Genomic DNA, 20318 nt, shown 5'->3' on the forward strand with positions numbered 1-20318 from the left:
TAAAAATGTTAAAGTTACATCTGTAATAGGGCACAACGTCTGACATTCGGATCCGATAAATCAAATCGGGTGGAGGGCATTACAAGTTTTGGCATCAAAGCACGATTTATCCAGTTCTTGGACCGTGAAGAAAGATGGAAGGACCCTTCATGCATAATCTGCCATGCCTGGCTTAGTCTCTCAGGTATGTTGAAACTTTATCTATTTGGAAGACTACATGTTACTTTTGACTTAATAATTACTAATCTTGGTTACCCGACTATACGGTAATGCGTTTAAATTAGGTTGATAAACTATGTTTCTTAAATATGTTTAAGGTGTTATTTGGGTTGTCCAATATGGTGTTAAAATGAGTAAATGTGTTTAAAGGAGTTATGTTTACACTGTCCCTAATGACATTAATAGGCCAAATAGTTTGTGTTAATTATACTGCTCAATATGACATTTTGAAATTGTTTATTTTGTATTTTGATGCTTGGTTCGCGATGGAATATGCAAGTATACACAGTTGTTATCAAGTAACAAATAAGTAAAAAGAGTATCATCTCCATAGGGATTGTGTTTAAATCAATAATTTTAAAATTAATATTTACAAGTTGGTTAAGAAAGCACAATATTTTGAGGTGATGGATGTTAAAATTAAATTAATCAACTATATGCAAATGAATTAACCTAAATGCAATGAACTGGTTTAAAATGTAATGAAATGGTTTAGCAACAATTCACAAGTTTTAAGAACAATAACATGAATAAGCTAGAACAATTACAACTTCTTAATTTAATTCATTCATCATCATGCTTAACAAATGTTCTGGAAAAATTCCGTGGCAACTCGATTATTCATTAACTTAGAATCTAATATAAGTTCTTTTGAAGTCTTATACTTAGGAAAACATGCATATTTCTATGTCAATATTTAACGCAGGATTCATTAGAATTTATGTGAAGTAACAGGAACTGGGTCAGTTTGAAACAATTTAATCATATAAACCTAAAATTATGTAAGGTAATAATATTCTTTTGGAATCATTATGATCCTTTAATTCATTTTGGTTCGGATATGAATTAAGCATGCACCTTCTAATTATTGCATCCATTAATCACCATATAGTTCAGATTAAATAACTAATTCTAATGCATTCAAACATATTTTAATGCATGAATAACATGAATGATTTTAATTGGAAGCATGAACAACTAAGGCAACAAATAATATAAACAAGAATTGAATGATTTTAATCAAAGAATTGCAATTATTCTACTGAAACAATTTAAGTCATTATCATTAGTGGAAAAGCAATCAAAATTTTTGCAAACATGTTTATAAACTAAGAACAAATTAAAGATAAAGGAAGAAGAAACTTTGATATGAATCTGGGAATTTTTCGAAGACTATCTGTGGTAGCTTCCAACCATTTTCGCAGTTGTTCCTTTGCAAATTGCTCCTCAAGGTGGTCGGCTAAGAGAGCTTTCTCTCAAGGAAATGTTTGCTAAGGGAAAATGGGAAGATGGAGAGGAATGAAGGGCTTTAGGCATGGAAGAGAGGAGAGGAATGAATGACTGTTGGTGGCATGAATGAAGGGGTTTTGGCCTCTATTTATACACATGAGAGGAGGCTAAACATAGAGATTTTTAGCCACAATCTTCTCCCTCATGCGGTCATGAATTATGGAGATGATGGTTGGTTGGTTATGCTATTTTAAGCATGATACTCAAAGTACAAAGCTTGAAAAGTGGAGGGGTTGGAATGGATGAGTAGGAGAGTTTGAGGATTGGTTTACAAATGTTTAAAATTAGCTTAAAGGGCTGATCTGGGCAGGATTTTGGTCGATTCTTGGGTGTTGGATTTGGGCCTTCCTTGGACATGTGAGCTCACTTTCTTTGGGTAGCATTTTGGGTTTTGATCTTTGCTAGAAGTGATCCAATTTTTGCTACTCATTTGCACCTTGGTCATTCAATGATTTAAAGGTTCCAATTACTTTTTTTGGATTTCCCTTGATAAATTTTTGGTAGCTTGATTGATGATGCTTTGCCAAGCTACATTGTCAAGGCCTCAATGGAAGAGAAATGATCAAATTGTCATCGGTGCGTCAACTGCTAAAAAATAATACGAAATTAAGTAGAATTTACATGAAATTGAATAAAAATATGTTTTTAACATAAATTATTAAATTTATTAATTTTGTAATAAAAACTAGAAAAATCATTATCAATTACTGAAAATTTACAAGAATTATGAACTAGAAATTACTTTGGATAACTCTATATTCTAGGGTTATCAATGCTATCCTAAATTAAATCCAATGTGCTAACCAAAATGGAATAGGTTTGTTGAGTAAATGTCCTCTAATGGATATAATAAATATCAATAAGTTCTTTATTAACCTATTTGGTTGTATTGTCGCATCTTTAAGTCGATATGAGCAGTGGTACAAGGTGAATGTGGGTGAAATCCCCAGTTATCAAGTGAAGTACTAATGCAAGCGACATGTATGTATACTGTTGATATTTTTATCCATTTATATGAACTACACGATGCATCTTATTATTGTTTAGAAAAGGATGTTAAAATGTTGAACTCTAGTATGTTCGGAGTGTAATATGCTGTAAATAATAATATTTGAATGGTAAGATAATGATATTTACATGCCACACATTATTATGCTTGAGAGTTGAGTCTGGAAACACTTAAAGGTTGCAATTTATAATGTTGAAAGGTTGCAATTTATAATGTTGAAAGGTTGTGATTATCGTAATTAAAGGTTAAACCTGATGTTGTTTGTATCATGGATTTACCGTAATTATTTTAACATTAATGTGCTTAACTAAGCTATTTATGTGTTTTAGTGTGCCATGAATTAATATTAATTTTGTGATATGATGTGGGACATATTGACCCATTCTACTGTCTAATGCCACATGATATTGCAGTTTACCTTTCCTGTGTTAAGTCAAATGTGAGAAAGTAAATTCCTATATGACATGTATATATACAAGCTGTATTGTATTCGAACCACAAGTTATGTGTATATAATGTGTTATGATGTGTTTGAAGTGTGAACTAATACCAAGACTAAAGAAGGACTAGAATTGTAATTACGTAATAAGAAGAATCATTATGGGATTTGGGCACTTATTATGCTCAGATTGAATAGTTATGGCTTAGTGACTATGAGTACTTTCAATGTGGTATAAAAATAAGTAGATGTACATGTTTTGCCTAAGAATAATCAAACACCCAACATTTTTGAGGAAGCAGTGTTTAAAGAAGTTTTAAGGCAACTGTTTAAATCCTCTAGTTGTAACTCATCTTAGTTTAAAAGAGGTTAGTGATGTTTTGGTTAATTTAGCCCCGACCCCTTCTTCTGGTAGTAGTTCTACTCAAGTTGGGAATAATAAATTGATAAGAATTGATGAAAGAAATAAGAAAACGATACCTCTATGGAAAAGTGCTTATTGAAAACGATGATGAATATAGGAATACTAAATGGAAAGTGGAAAATCAAGGTTTTGATCGATTTAGTGAAAGTGTTTTTATGAAAGAAGTTAAGTATCTATTTTATAAATATAAACGTGTACTGGAAGATTGACGTCTGTCAAGAGAAAAGTTACATAAAGTTTGAATTCGTAAGAGTAATCGTGAAGTTTTGAGTATGCCACCTTAGAGTTGATTGGCGACATATCCTTAGTATGGAATCTCTTAAGTGTAAGTTTTCGGAGGGAAACATTAAAGAGTTAGAGGGTTTTTGCCAAAGTATTAGTATGCCTCAGGTATGAATGTTTAGTTTTAGAGTGTTCTGGAACTCTCAAGCTAGAAAATTTCGGGGACAAGATTTTGTTAAGGGGAGGAGGGTTGTAGCACCCCAATTCCAGAGGATTAAAGGTTCTAGCACGTAGACCTAAATAGTTGGCTTGGCATGGTAGTATTCGCCAAAGTGGTTCTTTTTGCACTTAGGATGGGCGCATTCCATTACATGTGAAAGTTAATGTTGGTCCAATGTCAGACTTCTATGTTTTTTTAATAAGATGTAAGCTAAGTGAAAGGGGGTAAATCATGAAAAGGGCATGGTATGATAAATTAAGGAATAATGGTATGAATGTACAAATATATTGATATGGTGCATATCATAGAAGGGTAAGATTGGCTGAGTAGTGTTCGCCCAGATACGCTTTTCGGCATGTAGCATGGGCGGACTCCAATATGAAAATAAGGGAATAAGGATTTCGACGTCAGATTATTATGAGTAGTGAAATGAGACTTATGGTAATGTAAAATGATTTTTGGGATGTGAGTTCACGCCAATGGCATAATACACCCTGTAACCATTGCTATCTCGTGCCAGTTAATCTATGAGGTAAGCTTGTTAGGAACTAACTGAACGTGAACTAGAAGGGTTATAGGCTAAAGGAGAAATCGAATGAGTTTCTTGGAAGTGGTAGGTTTTGGTTGAGACAACTCAGTATTGATGTGATGTTTGCCAAGTTCCAATAGAGACTTGGGTTAAGCTAATAGGACAATCAAGTTTGGTTAAGGGGAGTTATCTTCTTCCCCCTTTTCCTCTAAAAAAATTAAGATTTATGGCTAAAGAAAGATAGAAACACTACTCTGAGTTGAGTTTAAAATCCTGGATATTTCTAGTGATTTTTTTCACATCAAGGTACGTTTCGTGACTCTTTCTGTCAAGAAAACATAGATCTGTAAGTATGTTTGGAGAAATAGGGCTTTGAGAGATGTCTAGGTTTAAAATGATAATAATGGTTACCCGGATGGGTTCTAACGAAGTGCTTCTATTCTAAAAGGCAGAAGAGGTTGTAGCATCTTATCGAATGATGGATTTGAAGTCTAAGCTATCCTTTGAGGTTAATAGATGAGTCCCTAAACTGACTCTTGCATGCATAATATGCCTTCTAGAAACCTCCATGCTAAGTGACCAAATCATGAAATTTAAACTAGTAAAGTATGATGTGATGACTTTGATGGGGAAAGGAAGAATTATGATCCTGCATATATGAATTGTATGAAGCTTGATGGTATAAGTACAAGACATGAGTATGAATGATTATGGTGTGAATATGAGTCTAAAAGCATGAATATGTCTATCATGAGCAAGTCATTGTATGATGATTCTTTGTTTGGTGAGTTCGAGTCTGTCTCCGGAATCGTCAAAGGGGTCCTTAGAGACTAAAAACATGAATCTCTTAAAGAACAAGTCCATGGCCAAGGTGCTGAAAGACCATATCATGTAAGATCGTAATTGGTGGGTTATGGCATCATATGAAAATAAGACCATATCGTGTAAGACCATAGTTGGCCAATGGAGCCAGATGGAAAAATTAAAGGAAGGTTATTACCTAACGTGCTTCTCCATGTGTCTCAGGACAATTAGGGGCAAACCTCACAAAATGTGAGTTTAGGCAAACCCTTATTGTCAAAAACACCAGGGAAAGGAACATATTTGTGGAAAAACTCTGGACAGGAAAGCCTTTGTAGCAAGTATTGAATGTAAAGGAACAGTTTTGTGGTAAAAATCTTGTGGCAAAACTCTAGACAGGAAAGGCTTTGTGGTGAGTACTGAATGTAAATGAACGCCTTTGTGGTGAGTATTGAATGTAAAGGAACACCTTTATGGAAAAAATCTGGATAGGAAAGCCTTTGAGGCGAGTACTGAATGTAAAGGAACACCTTTGTGGTAAAACTCTGGAGAGGAAAAGCTTTGTGGCGAGTAGTGAATGTAAAGAAACGCCTATGTGGCAAAACTCTAAACATGAAAGCCTTTGTTACGAGTATGAATGTAAAGGACCGTCTTTGTGGAGAGTACTGATTGCAAAAGAATGCCATTGTGGAAAAACTCTAGAAGGGTAAGATTTGTGGCTACCTCTATTAAAGGAAGGGCCCTTGTGGCATCTATTCAAGGAAACACTTCTGTGGTGAACAATGAATGGATGTAATTTCGAAGGACAAGAAAAGAACGACGTGTAGGATTTTTTCCAAGAATGGGTAAGTATAGTACCCTAAAAGCATGGCAACTATAATGAACTCAGAAGGAACAATGTATGGGACAAGCAGAAGGAATGAGATATACAGAGAACTCTGAAGAAAGGACCTCTGAATGAAAGTTATTGCGAACCCTACATAAACTTAAGGTATAAGTAGAAGAAATGAGACTCGGGAATAAATAGAAACTTCGATGAACTCTACATTGAGTAATTGGCATAGTTTACCTCGTCCCAAATGTAAATGATAAAATCGGTAAGTATGAAATGAATTAATAAGTGTATTGATAAGGCGAACAAGATGAAAAAGGTCTGTGTAAAGACAAGATCTTAAAGAGATATGGAAAGTGATGAAGTTGTATTATGGTACACTGACTGCCTCTGGACATACCAATGTCCAGAGTAAAAATCTTGCACAAAAGATGTGAAAAGCGGTATCCGCAAGTATACAGGTCAGGTTGTAATATAGTTATAACAGAGTAGGTAGTACTCCGAGAATCATACCCAATGGAGGCAAGCACTAAATTAATTCAAATCTAAACATAAATAGATCTAAGTAGTACTTTAATTGGATTATAGTACGAAGAATCAAAAGAAGTATTTTGGTAAACTATATTTAAAAGACTAAAAAAAGAAAGTAAAGAAATCAATGAAACACGAGAAATCAAAGAGTAAAATATATCAAATCTAATCATCGGTGAGTAGCTTCAGTAATCATAACCAACTGTCGTCTCATGTTTTCTTCAATTAACTAGACAATACCCCAGCAAGATCTTCCGATCTTCCACTGACATATTGAGTCAACAATAACTACTTATCTCTCGACCTCACAGTCTAGACCGGTTAAGGGTTTTAAGGTCTTCATGAATAGGCAATACCATATCTGGGTTAATTCCCACCTTAATGACTTCCTAGGGTTGTTAAGCCTATGGTTTTATGTTCTACCTATCCTGAACAGCTGATTCGTTAAGAAACCTCTACAAAACAGTTAATTAGTCATACCTCCACTCGCTAATCCCCCATATGAGGATTAGTTCTTTGTGGATCTAATAACCAATATATACTTGATAGAAAGAATAAACATAAAGAACAATTCAAGATAATAAAGTTTAGAAGAACCCTGATTTGTATTAAAATTAAGCATTGAATCCTCAGAAAGTTTGATAGTAATCCAAATATTTGATTTCTTCATAAAAGTAAATGGTAAGAACAGAAATAAAATGTAAAACCTAAGTAAAGAGAAAAACTAAAGACTAAATCTAAAGAGAAAATTATAAAATATGAAAGGTATCCATAACATGTGTTAAATGATCCTATGCATAGACTTTAAGGTGGCTAACGTCCTCAACCCTAGGCTAGTTGTTGTTCTTGTCCTTAACATTTGATTATGCAGACCAAAATGCCCCTAGCTCGTAATTATTTCCCGTACAGAGGTGATGTCACAACACACTAGGTCCTGTGTCGAGACATCGAGGGTAGTATGCTCAACTTTAGGGTGTTTTCAAGGGTATGTAAAGACATCCTCAGGTTGTGTTGTGACAATGAAGACAATCTTGGAATTCTTCTATTTTGGTCCTTGTGTTGCGACATCTAGTGCTCTGTGTTGTAGCCTAGCGACCAGTATCGAGTTATCACACCTTCTAATGGTCTCCTACAATCTCTCGAAATGTATTAGCTCACTTTTAGGTCCCATTTTGCCCTTAAGGTCAATAAAAGACTCAAATTACACACTTTATTAAACTTAACTAAACTTTACTAAAATGCTTATGTTCATGCTCCTAAAGTGCAAAAACTAGTTTAATCTACTGCCCCAAATTACAACATATGAAAGTCCACCACAATTAAGTCATTGCTTGTCCTCAAGCAATACAAACAAAAGCAATAAATGAAAATACGACACTTGAGCAAGTATAGTACAAGTGTTACCTTTTGATCACATGAATAAGCATTTCATATTCACACATAATCTTGGCATGAGATATAACTGACTTACCACTTTTGATAACTAACACCTAAAGTCAATATATTACAAAGTATACAAGCATTAAGCGTCTCGAATTTAAGAATCCATCAATAAATTATACAAGTAATTTGATTATCCTAATGGAATACAAATAGTCAAATGTGTCATTATTTAGTATGAAGTCAAATTGAGAATAAGCCTACCTAGATCACATAGGGCTTTTCAGCTTGTAACGCTTTGAAGTTTAAGACATGTATGGATTTTAAGAATAGTAAGCATCAAAAAGTCTGGAGCATGAAAATAGTTTGGCACATCAAATTGTCCCTTACTCTCGCCCTTAGTAACCCTTTCTCGCTCACCGCATTATTTCTCCTTCTCTCACCTTCCTTATTTCTCCACATAGGAAGTCACAACATAATATAACAATTACAGTTACCTTTATGAGTTTTTGTGCACTAATAAATGAGCTTTTCTAATTTTGTGACTTTATCATATTTTTTTTCAATACATCTCACTCAAAAATGTTTTTGTTTTTCAAGTATTTTTTCTAATCGTTTGATTTTCGTTTTGATTTTTTTCTTTTATTGTACATATTGGCTAACCTATAATCACTATACCACACTGATCCTTCCTATTTCACTCTATTTTTACAAAATTCTCCATAATGTGTCTACTTTACCCTCAACATGTATGGCCAAATGTCTATAGTTGTGCAGTTCAAGACCAAAGAAAAAGGGTAAGTGCAAATTTATATTTTGGCTTGCATTTGTATGACGATTCATCAAGAAGTGTTTTCTGGCTCAAAAATAGATACTAAATATAAATAAATAGGGTTGGCTTTTTGGCTCTGGGTGTATACCAAAAAATGCCTTAGGTCATCCCTAGGTATCTCAATATTCACAACTCTAATCAACTAAGCAATCACAGATTCAATGATTTCTCATTCATACCAGTATGTTCGTTTCCTTGTATTCTCTACATCATTTGGTACATTTGATTGCCTAATACATATTGACAGTGTAAATATAGAACTTATTAGTCTAATAAAATAAAATAAAATCATCTATCCTCATGCTAGATTTACTATAAATACAATCAACCTATGTACATGCTCCTAAAAATAATAATGAATTATAATAACCTAAAAATAATAATAACAAGAAAACTTATTTAACTCTCCTAAAGTTATCTAATCCTAAACAAAATCCTACTACAATAGTTTGATATATTAATCATCGTCCTCTTAGAATCCTCTTCTCCTCCTTTCCTCCTTTTGTTTTTTCTGCAATATGACAAACTATTTATATACGTCATCTCCTTGCAGTTTCTTTGGAGGGTTCATCATTTTATCCAGTCGCTCTATAGGTACCCCTGCTCTTTTGCACAATTCTGTTATCAGATGGGGAAAGAATATTCCTTTTTTCATATTTCTTGTGCATTCAACCATATTCCTATATATCCCCGTACCAATACATATTTTCTTCCTTTGTAGTATTCCATATGATACAATAGTGTGGATCAGATTAATATCAAAGACGTCAGCTGTGGGCCAGATTTTTTAGCATACAAACTTCATCCATATTTTGGCTTTTGGCGTCATTAATGCTTGGTTGAATGTTTCGGGTATTATTTTCCCCGTCCAATATGTCCATATCTCTTTTCCTACAATAAAAAAATCTCAAGATCTCCTCTGTCTACGTTTCTGAACTCCTTCAGGTCTGTTTTCTAAAGGTAACTGTGATAATAATATGGTGCATCATAAAATTGAAAGATACTTTGTTTAGTTACCAGGACATTAACCCTTCTGACCTTGACAGATGATCGCATCTCATAAAATGGTCTTGTTACTTCCCTCTCTTTTAATGCTAAACAGAATTCCTGCACCATAGGAATTATTATGGGTTCTTCAAGCGGTAAAAAAAATAAGCCCACTCCCTTTCTGTTGCGATCTCTCATATACCATTACAATTCCTTATTAAGGGATCAAATCATTGTTCTTGAATAAAAGTATAAGGCTGCACCTATTGTAAGTATTTATTTATGTTGCTTTCCTGGAATTCGATGGATGGGCTTGAGACGCTTGCACAAAAACTTGCCATTACTCAGACCTCACTTTGGTTGTAATCTTTTGTTCTGAAATTCATGAGCTTTCAACAGAAAAATTGCATTTCTTCTCAACAGTTGTAGATGATGAGATTGTGACCTATTTATTCAAGAGGAAAGTAATAATATATTTAAGAGTTATAATTTAATCCTACTTAGCAATGGGTTCAAGAGTTATAAATATAATGGAACTAAACTACACAAACGTCAGTAGCTAGTTTCAAATCGGATAGTAGAGTAATGCAGGGGTGTTGCAACATCCTCCAGTGGTGTCACAACGTTGAAGACATTTTACTTGCTCTGAGTGTTGTCAGATGTCACGACATAAGGTTCTGGTTTCGCAACATATGGGCCACGTTTTACTATATTCCTTTTGTGTTTCAAATTCATCAATTTCGTCACTTTCTTCTTCATCATCCTTTTCATTTACCTAACATCCCTTCAGTTCCCCCTGAACTCTATATAGTTTTGCATTGTAAGAACTTTGTGTCAATAACTGTATTCATCCTTCCTCCAATATAATGTTTTACACATTGTCCATTTGCAAGAAAATATTTTCCCTATTTTCCGATGAGTTTTATTGCTCCATGAGGTGTTACCTGGTTTATAATATACAGACATGTCCATCTTAATTTAAGTTTACCAGGAAGTAATTTTAACCTTGAATTGAACAATAGATCTTTTTGCCCAGGCAAGAATTCTCATTTTCGGATCTTTGCATCATATCGGAGTTTGCTCCTTTCCTTGTACATATTGGTGTTCTCATAAGCCACAAAACGAAATTCTTCCAATTCTTGTAATTGGAATAATCTTTCTTTTTTTGCCAATTCCGGATCTAGGTTTAGTTCTTTGATTGCCCGATATGCTTTTTTTCTAACTCAATTGGTAGATGGCAACTTTTTCCATAAACTAAATTGTAAGGAGACATATCTAATGGAGTTTTATATGTTGTTCTGTAAGACCATAATGCATTGTCCAATCTTGTTGCCCAATCTTTATTATTTGGATTCACAGTTTTCTCTAGAATTTGTCTGATTTCTCAGTTAGATACCTCTATTTGACCATTAGTGTAACACCTCTAATCCATCTCCATTGCTAGATCAAGATTTCAGAGTATTACAGAACAATTAAGAACATTTAAACTCAGATAGAAACAATTATACAAAGTATCTTATAACATTAAATAACTCATATAAATCAAATTATAAAAACATTTATGGACCTTAAATTGAGCCTACGGGACCCTAAAAATAATTTGAAAACAATCAAGGGTCAATTTGAATCAAAATAGAAAAATTTGGAAAAATTGGAAAATAGGGGTCACACGGTCGTGTGACATAGCCCAGACCGTGTGAGTACTTGAAGTATGGACACACAGTAGTGTCCCAACCCATGTGTCCACCTGTGTGAATATTCAAAATAGGGCCACACAATCGTGTCGTATGCTGTGTGTTAAACCCTGTTTATATCCAAATTATGGACACACAGCCGTGTCGCAAGCCATGTGCCAACCCATGTGTGCATTCAATGTTAGGTCACATGGACGTGTTGTAGACCGTGTTATATACTGACTTGAGACACACGACCATGTCACAGGTCGTGTCTCAAATTGTGTGAAACCTGAACCTAAAACAACAATGACGCACGGTGGCCGTGTGTGGCATACAACCATATGGGGTGACCATGTGGCACACGGCTGTGTAACAGCTCGTGTCCTAGGCTGTGTGCTCTTAAATGCACCTTCAGATTCAAGTTAACCAAAACATGCCTACTTGGACAACAAGAAATTCAATTAGTATCAATTAGGCCAACTCAAAACACGATTAAACAAGCTTAAAACATGTTAAAACATCCATCCTAAGTGCCTAACCAATGTGCCCTCATTGACACCACAATTCAACAAGAACAAAACAAACAATTCAATTTCAACTATTATAGTCTTGTATTACCTATACATTCATCATATCAACCACATTCCTTTCACTAAAACATATTCATATTAGGCATGTACATCATCACTTCACATATATAAACATAACTAGAATTCAACTTACCAAAACTACCATAACAACTTACTTTTTATAACATCCATATAAACAGATCAAAAGGAACAAATTCATAAGTTCAACACCCAAAACATATTTACATTACACCTATTGCATGCCATATAACTGAAAGTAAATGTTCAAAACTACCAAAAGATATTCGGATAGTGTGATTTCTTTGACTTGATCCGATCGCCCGATTTCCACAAAATGCTATCTACAAAGAAACAAGATAAATAACACGAAGAAGTTTTTTTTTTAAAACTTGTAAGTTTGACAGTTAAAACAATAAATCTTACCGAAATAACATGAAAACTTAAAATAACAAGATTAATAATCAGTGTTTCCTGTTAACCACAATTTGTAACAGGTGAGTTATAAACAAATGAGGACAAGAAACATTTGAATATAATCATACGAGATAATTTAATATCAAACCATAATGCTAAAAGGAAGTCATGAACAAACACTTATTACTGGAAATATTCCCCAATGAATGATATAATGGATACGAATACATAGTTATCCACTCGAAACACGCCAAGAGCTCAAATGAGCCAATCCAACCGTAAACACACCTTGACACCAAGTGCCTAGCCCATAGGCTAACATCCCTCAGAAAACACCAAGTGCCAAACTCGAAGGCTATACATCCGCCCCCGGTAAGGCGCCAGAATCACTAAAATATAACTCGATAGTTCACAACAAATGTTGAACCTTGGTATATTCAGTGCATAAAAAAATCAGGTATCATCACCCTTTCACATATCAATCCCGTATAGTGCACTCTATAACCTATTGGCATGTCAATCGTGCTTTATCCTACGTTCATCTGGCTCAAATCACATTATCGTCAAATAAGTTCCAAACAATTTATATTCTTGATTTATATTAAAGACTCATCAAACATTCAATCAAGGTATTCAACAATCACTTTTATATTCATCATAAATTTTAAAATATCTATTAAAATAAACCGAACGAACTTACCAGGAATAAATTGCAGTAATGGCAAAAGTCCAAGGGTTATTCTGCAACTTTCCCTTTTCCTCGGTTATCAATTTGTTCTTGATCTATAATATAATTTTATTTTAATTACTAGCCTCAATTTCATATATTATTCAATTTAATACATGCGACTTCTATGTACAATTTTACACATTTTCCCCAAACTTTTACACTTATTCAATTTGGTCCTTAAAACCAAGACAAGCTTATCCCTACAATTAAATCATAAACCATTTAGCTAAATTTTTATCCATCTTATTACAAACCTTAAATTTCAAAAACTCACAAGAAAATCAAGCCAACTTTAATATTTTACCTATTTAGTCTCTAAACTCAAATTTACCATAAATCACTTTACAATTAAATACATCTATCAACCAAGCTTTCATCAACACCAACTAGCAACAAAAACATTCAAAATCATCAATGATAAATTTCTAAACATTTGACAGTTTCACAATTTAACCCTTAATTTAGCTAGACCTCGAGACAACACTTACAAAAAAGGTAAAATTCATGGAAAATACATCAAGAAAAGACATACACGCACTAGCTTTTGTTTGCCGAATATAAAGCTCCTCTAATGGATTTTCTTGGTTTCAATTTTCGGTGGATGAACAGAAGAAGATGATGATATTTCATCATCTTTTGTTTTATTCCAATATTAACTAAATTACCCTTTTAACCTTAATACTAACTTAAAATTTCAATTGTAACATGCATGAATCATCCCACTAACCAACCTTAAGGTATAACCTCCACTTGAATCCCTCCAGATTATTTCCATAGCCACTTTGTAATAGCCCGATTTAGGGCTTAGTCAGAATAGTGGTTTCGAGACCACAAATTCAAAGAGGAAAATTTATTTTTACTATATTTTTATGGTATATAGTTTCACAAAAATATTTTGTGAAAATTTCGTTCGAAAATTTCGACGTTTGGGTACTCAATTTAGTCAAAAGGACTAAATTGTAAAAAGTGCAAAAGTTGAGTTTTATTTGTTAAAGGTATTTAATTGTTATGGAATTATAAATTAGGGGCCCTTATATGGTAATTAGACCATTAGTTAGTGATGGACAAAAATGGACAAGAAATAAGTGAAATAGGATTTTTTTAAGTAAGGGCATTTTGGTCATTTAGTAAATCAATAGGATTAAAATGGGAAAAAGATGTAAAAAAAATTGTGTTATCATATTTGCTTGCTGCCAAAACTTGAAGGACTCCATAGCTAGGGTTTTGGCCACTTTCAAGCTTGATTGTAAGTGCATTTTAGCCCTATTTTAATGTTTGCATTTTTGAGATTCCCATAGCTCGGTTTATCTATTTCTACAGTTATTTTGAGCTAGGGTTGAAATTTGAAAAATTACCCATGTGTGAAATGTATGTATTTTGATGTTTTATGAAAGAATATGAAGCTAGAATTTATGTTAAACAACTTTTTCTAGTCGATTTTAAGTGAAACTAAGCAAAATAACATAATCGGTAAAAATATTTAATGTTCATAAGTAAGAGTTAGAGTGTGAATTTGATGTTTCTATAGAAGGGAAAAATGTTTAGCATGTTATAAAACATAAGAATAAGGAATAAAATTTAATTTCTGAACTTTGGGGCAAAAATGTAAATATGCAAAAGTTTAGGGACAAAATTGTAATTTTTCAAAAGTTGAGTCGAGGATTATTTTGATAAATGTGAATATTAAACAAGCTAAATTTGCTATTATAGATCAAGAAAGACGTGGAATCGACCTCGATAAGGGAAAGGAAAAGATTGTGGATTGAATTGCAAAATTCATATATTTTGCACCGAGGTAAGTAGTATGTAGATAATACATTGTTTATAACTATTTCTGATATTTTGTTATAATATATGAGAAATGGTTGAATATGAAATAGTTATATAAAAATTAGAAATTTAGAATTGATAGTTGAATCGATTAAAATCTGCTTGAATTGTGGATATATCATTGACAAGTAATAAGTAAAGTAGTTGAATTGAATTATTAAATTTGTTATGGGATTGGACTGAAATATTGAAATTGTGATTTGTGTACGGATAAATTGTAAATCCTTGAAAAGTAAGAATCTCTGTGGGACTGTCGGAATAAGAAAGGCTTGAATAAAGTGCCTATAAACACGTGTGTAGTACTAAGTGCAGGCTACTACGTGTATCGATAGATAATGGTCACATGTGTAGTACTATGTGTAGGCTACTATGTGTACCGGAAGGCTTTGGTCACGTGTGTAGTACTATGTGCAGGCTACTACGTGAACCGGAAAGTTTGATCACGTGTGTAGTACTATGTGAAGGCTACTATGTGTATCGAATGATAATAATTACACGGGTGGTACTATGTGCTAACCACCGAATATTCGCTATTATACCGACGTGTTCAACCGGATATGAGTATGTGATTGAAGTGTGAAAATTTGCTAAAGAGTAACTGGAGTGATGAAGTTTGGTACTGTGCTTACAAAATAAATTGTTGTAATGTTATGTAAATGAGTGAAATTGAAACAGAACAGATTCGAACAGTGGAAGTGATGTTAGTTTGAAAAATCACCAAAAATTTTAAAAATTTAGTTATTGATTGAATAAGATGTGGAATTAAAGATTAATGAGTCTACTTTCATATAAAATAAGAAGATCAAGCAAAAGAGTTGTATATTTTGAGATATTTGAATTTCAATGAGGCAGGGCGGATTGATTTTGGAATCCTCTATTCTGACTTGTAAAAATCATTAACAATTGTACAAAAATAATTATGAGATATAATTTATATTCTTAGAATCCTTAATGAGTCTATTTTTAAAATAAGCAAACGAAAATATCATCCAAATTCTGTACAGTGAGATAATTCATTTTTAGTGAAGAGAGAACAGAGATGTTGAGCAGTGAAACATGGGTGACTTTAAAGATTAAACTGTAGTAATTGGCCAAGTAAAAAATTCTGGAAATTTTATGATAAGACGGCATATGAGTCTAGTTTTAGGAAAAATTTATGGAACTTAATTTGGAGTTCTATAGGGCCAGATAAAAATGATTTAGTGATTGTGACGCAGAAAAACAATTTGCTGGAATTTGAATAAATATCAAATTTATGATTGATTAAAATTATGTTATCTATAGAAACATGTTTTAAATTTTTTATCAATTACATACATACTTACTAAGCTATATTCTTACTTCTCTTCCTTTGTTTTCCTTTTTTATAGTGTTATAAATCATCTCGGAATTTGGACAAAGTCGGGGATCATCCACACTATTCTACATCTTTTGGTATTTTGAAACCAATATTTCTGAATTATGGCATGTATAGAAGACTTAATGTTAATGTGATGTATATATATACTAATTACTACTTAGCTTAAGATGTTAATGTATATTACTTGATAGGTTGTTTTTTTTAAATGCTAGCGAGGTTACTTTGAATGTCGTGAATGATTTAATTATGTTTAAGTATATAGCTGTATTAGTTGAAATATTGAATTGGTTTGAGATTGCATTTTGAAAATTTGCAGGAGGGATTAGACATTTGTAAAAGGGATTATGCCAAAAATTTTATAAAAAAAAAACTCCAATTGTATGAAAGTATGTATTTTATGTTTGATAACACTTTTTACCCTGTTTCGGCGATGAACACGAATAAGAGGTGTTACACACTTACCTCTATAGCTAATAGAAATTAACTTTGTAAATTTTATGCTTTAGTCCTTTTTAATTAATTAACTACTTAAACATTAAAATTTCTTAACCAAAAATTAATACGACACTAAAAACCCTCATAAATATTAATTATTTAATATTTATAGACTGACATGTTAGATTGTGGTCTCGAAACCATTGTTTCCAACACCACTGAAAAATGGGTTGTTACAATTAGCCTAGGGGTGTTATGTTGTTGTTATTCGTGTCTTACACTTTAATTTGCCAAAGCAATCTCGAATCGTTTTCTGCAAAAATGGGATCCTTCGTCACTTACCAGTGCATGTGGTGTTCCAAATCTGGCAAAAATATTCTTGCTCAAAAACTTAACTACTGATTTGGTATCATTGGTAGGTAAGGCGATAACCTCGACTCATTTTGAGACATAACCAACAGCTAAAAGAATGTATTGGTTCTTGAAAGAACTTAGGAATGGTCCCATGAAGTCAATTCCCCAAACGTCAAATACCTCTACCTCAAGTATCCCTGATTGTGGCATTTCTCCCCTTTTTTATAAACTCCTAGTTCTTTGACATCTGTCACATCCTTGTACAAATTCATATGCGTCCTTGTTCATAGTTGGCCAATAAAATCCTGATTGGAGTACTTTTTGGGCTATTCTTTTTATGCCAAAATTTCCCCTATATGTGGATGTATGACATCCTTGTATAATGTCAGCTACGTCCTTTTTTGCTACACATCTTCTTACCAATGGATTTGCATATTACTGAAAAACATATGGATCTTCCCAGATATAATTTTTTTCTTCGTGCATAATCCTTTTCTTTTTTTGCCATGCTAATGTGGTGGAAAGATGACCTTATCAATACAATTTACATAATTAGCATACCATGAAGTGCCATTATTTTTAAATTTTGTTCTGGAGACGTCTACTCTGAACAACTATTCATCAACAAAAGTTTCTTTTATTTCTTCAAAGTCTAGTTGTTCTAAGGCATTCTTTATTCTGGATAGATGGTCTGCAATTTTTATTTCTATGCCTTTCTTGTCCATTATTCATAAATAGAACTCTTGAAGCAGTAATACCCATCTCTTTAATCTAGCCGTAGTTTCCTTTTTCTTCATGACATATTTTAATGTTGAATGATCAGTGTAAACATAAACTCTATTTGCCATCAGATATGGCTGGAATTTTCCCAAGCAAACACAACGGCAAGAATCTCCTTTTTATTTGTAGTGTAATTGCATTGTGCCGAATTAGGTGTCTTACTTGTATAATGATGGCTGTGAATAAGTTATTTCTTTTTTATCCCAGCACTGCCCCTATAGCATAGTCACTAGCATCAGGCATTATAAAAAAAGGTTCTGACCAGTTAGGAGTAATAATTATAGGAGCAAAAATAAGTTTTTCTTTTATTACCTCAAAAGCTTTGAGGCATTCTTGGTCAAATACAAACAGTGTCTCTGTCTACAATAATTTATTCAGCGGTTTAGAAATATTGGTGAAATCTTTTATAAATCGTTTGTAGAACCCAGCAAGGCTCAAAAAATTTCTCACACCTTGAATAGTTGTAAGATTCAAAAGTTTCTTAGTAACCTCGATATTAGCTTTGTCAACTTCCAAGCCTTTTGTAACACCTCTGACCCATATTCATCATCGAAACAAAGTAAGAAGTGTTATCAAATGATCTGAAATATATATTTTTTTAAAAAAAATTTGACATAATTCCTTGTCATAAACATTCAATTCCTCCTGCAAAATCTTGAAACACAATTTCAAACAATTTCAATATTTCAACCAAATACAATTATATGTTTAGACACAATTTATCCATCCACAACATTCTAATTACTTTGTTAATAGTTTAAGGAAACAATTTATCAATTAATATACACAACCATTTTAAACCAAACAATATTTTATACATATATATAATTTATACCACATTACAGTAAGTCATCTATACATGCCATTTTTCAAAGTATTGGTTGCAAAATACCCAAAAGATGATAATGATAGTGTGGATGATGTTCTGACACTGTCCAATTCCCGAGCTGATTAATATCACTATAAAAGAAGGGAAAAATAAAGAAGAGTAAGCTTATAGCTTAGTAAGTATGTATGTAATTGATAAATAAATTTCTAGCATGACACCATATATAATATAATTTTTATCACACATAAATCTATTATCTATTCAATTTCCAGCAAACTGTTTCTCTGCGTCACAGTCACTAAATTATTTTTATCTGGAGATAAGGAACTCCAAATTAAGATCTGTAAATTTTCCCTAAAACTAGACTCATATACCTTCTTACCATAAAAGTTTCAGAATTTTTGGTTCATCTAATTAGTATAGTTTATTCTCTAAATATTCCCCTATGCCACTGCTTGACACTTCTGACCTCTCTTCACTAAATGTCATTATATCTTCGTACAGAGTTCAAATGATGTTCCCACTTATTTATTTTGAAAAGATATTCAATAAGAAATTTAAAAATTTAAATTGAAAACATAATTATTTTTGTACAATTTTTAGTGATTTTCCAAAGTCAGAACAAATGATTTCGAAATCATTCAGACCTTGTCTCACTAAAATTCCAATATCTCAAAATATATAACTCCTTTGCCATTATTTTTGTTTTATGTGAAAGTAGACTCATTAAGATTTAATTTCATGTCTTATTCAACCACTAACTCAATTTCTATAATTTTTGGTGACTTTTCAAACTAACATCACTGTCACTGTCCAAATCTATTCTATTCCAACATCCCTCATTCACATAGCACTATAACCATTTATTTTATAACACAATACAAGACTTCATCACTTCAGTCACTCTTTCGCAACTTATCACGTTCCAATCACATACTCATATCTCATTGAACATGTCGGTATAACAACAAATATTTGGGGTTTTTCACACAGTACTACCCATGTTACTTTTATCATTCGATACACGTAGTAGCCTTCACATAGTACTACACACGTGATCAAGTTTTATGGTTCACGTAGTACTACACACGTGATCAAGTTTTACGGTTCACGTAGTATCCTTCACATAGTATTACACACGTGACCAAAGCTTTTCGGTACACATAGTAGCCTTCACTTAGTACTACACATGTGACCATCATTTATCGATTCACGTAGTAGCCTTCACATAGTACTACTCATGTGACCAAAGCTTCTTGGTACACATTGTAACCTTCACTTAGTACTACACATGTGATCATTATTTATCGATACACGTAGTAGCCTTCACACAATACTACACATGTGTTCATCGATACCTTATTCAAATCTTTACCATTCCGACAGTTCCACAAAGATTCTTACTTTCTAATAATTTACAATTTCTCCATAGCACATTATAATATCAATCTTTTCACTCAACTCCTTAACCAATTTAATAATTCGATTTAAATCACTTCAACCATTACTTGTATTTGGTATATCCATAAACCAAGCAGATTTTAAACAAATCAACTATCAATTTCAAATTTCTAACTTTAATATAACTATTTCATATCCAACCCT

The sequence above is a fragment of the Gossypium hirsutum genome, chromosome D03, assembly GCF_007990345.1.
Source record: "Gossypium hirsutum isolate 1008001.06 chromosome D03, Gossypium_hirsutum_v2.1, whole genome shotgun sequence".
NCBI lineage: Eukaryota > Viridiplantae > Streptophyta > Magnoliopsida > Malvales > Malvaceae > Gossypium > Gossypium hirsutum.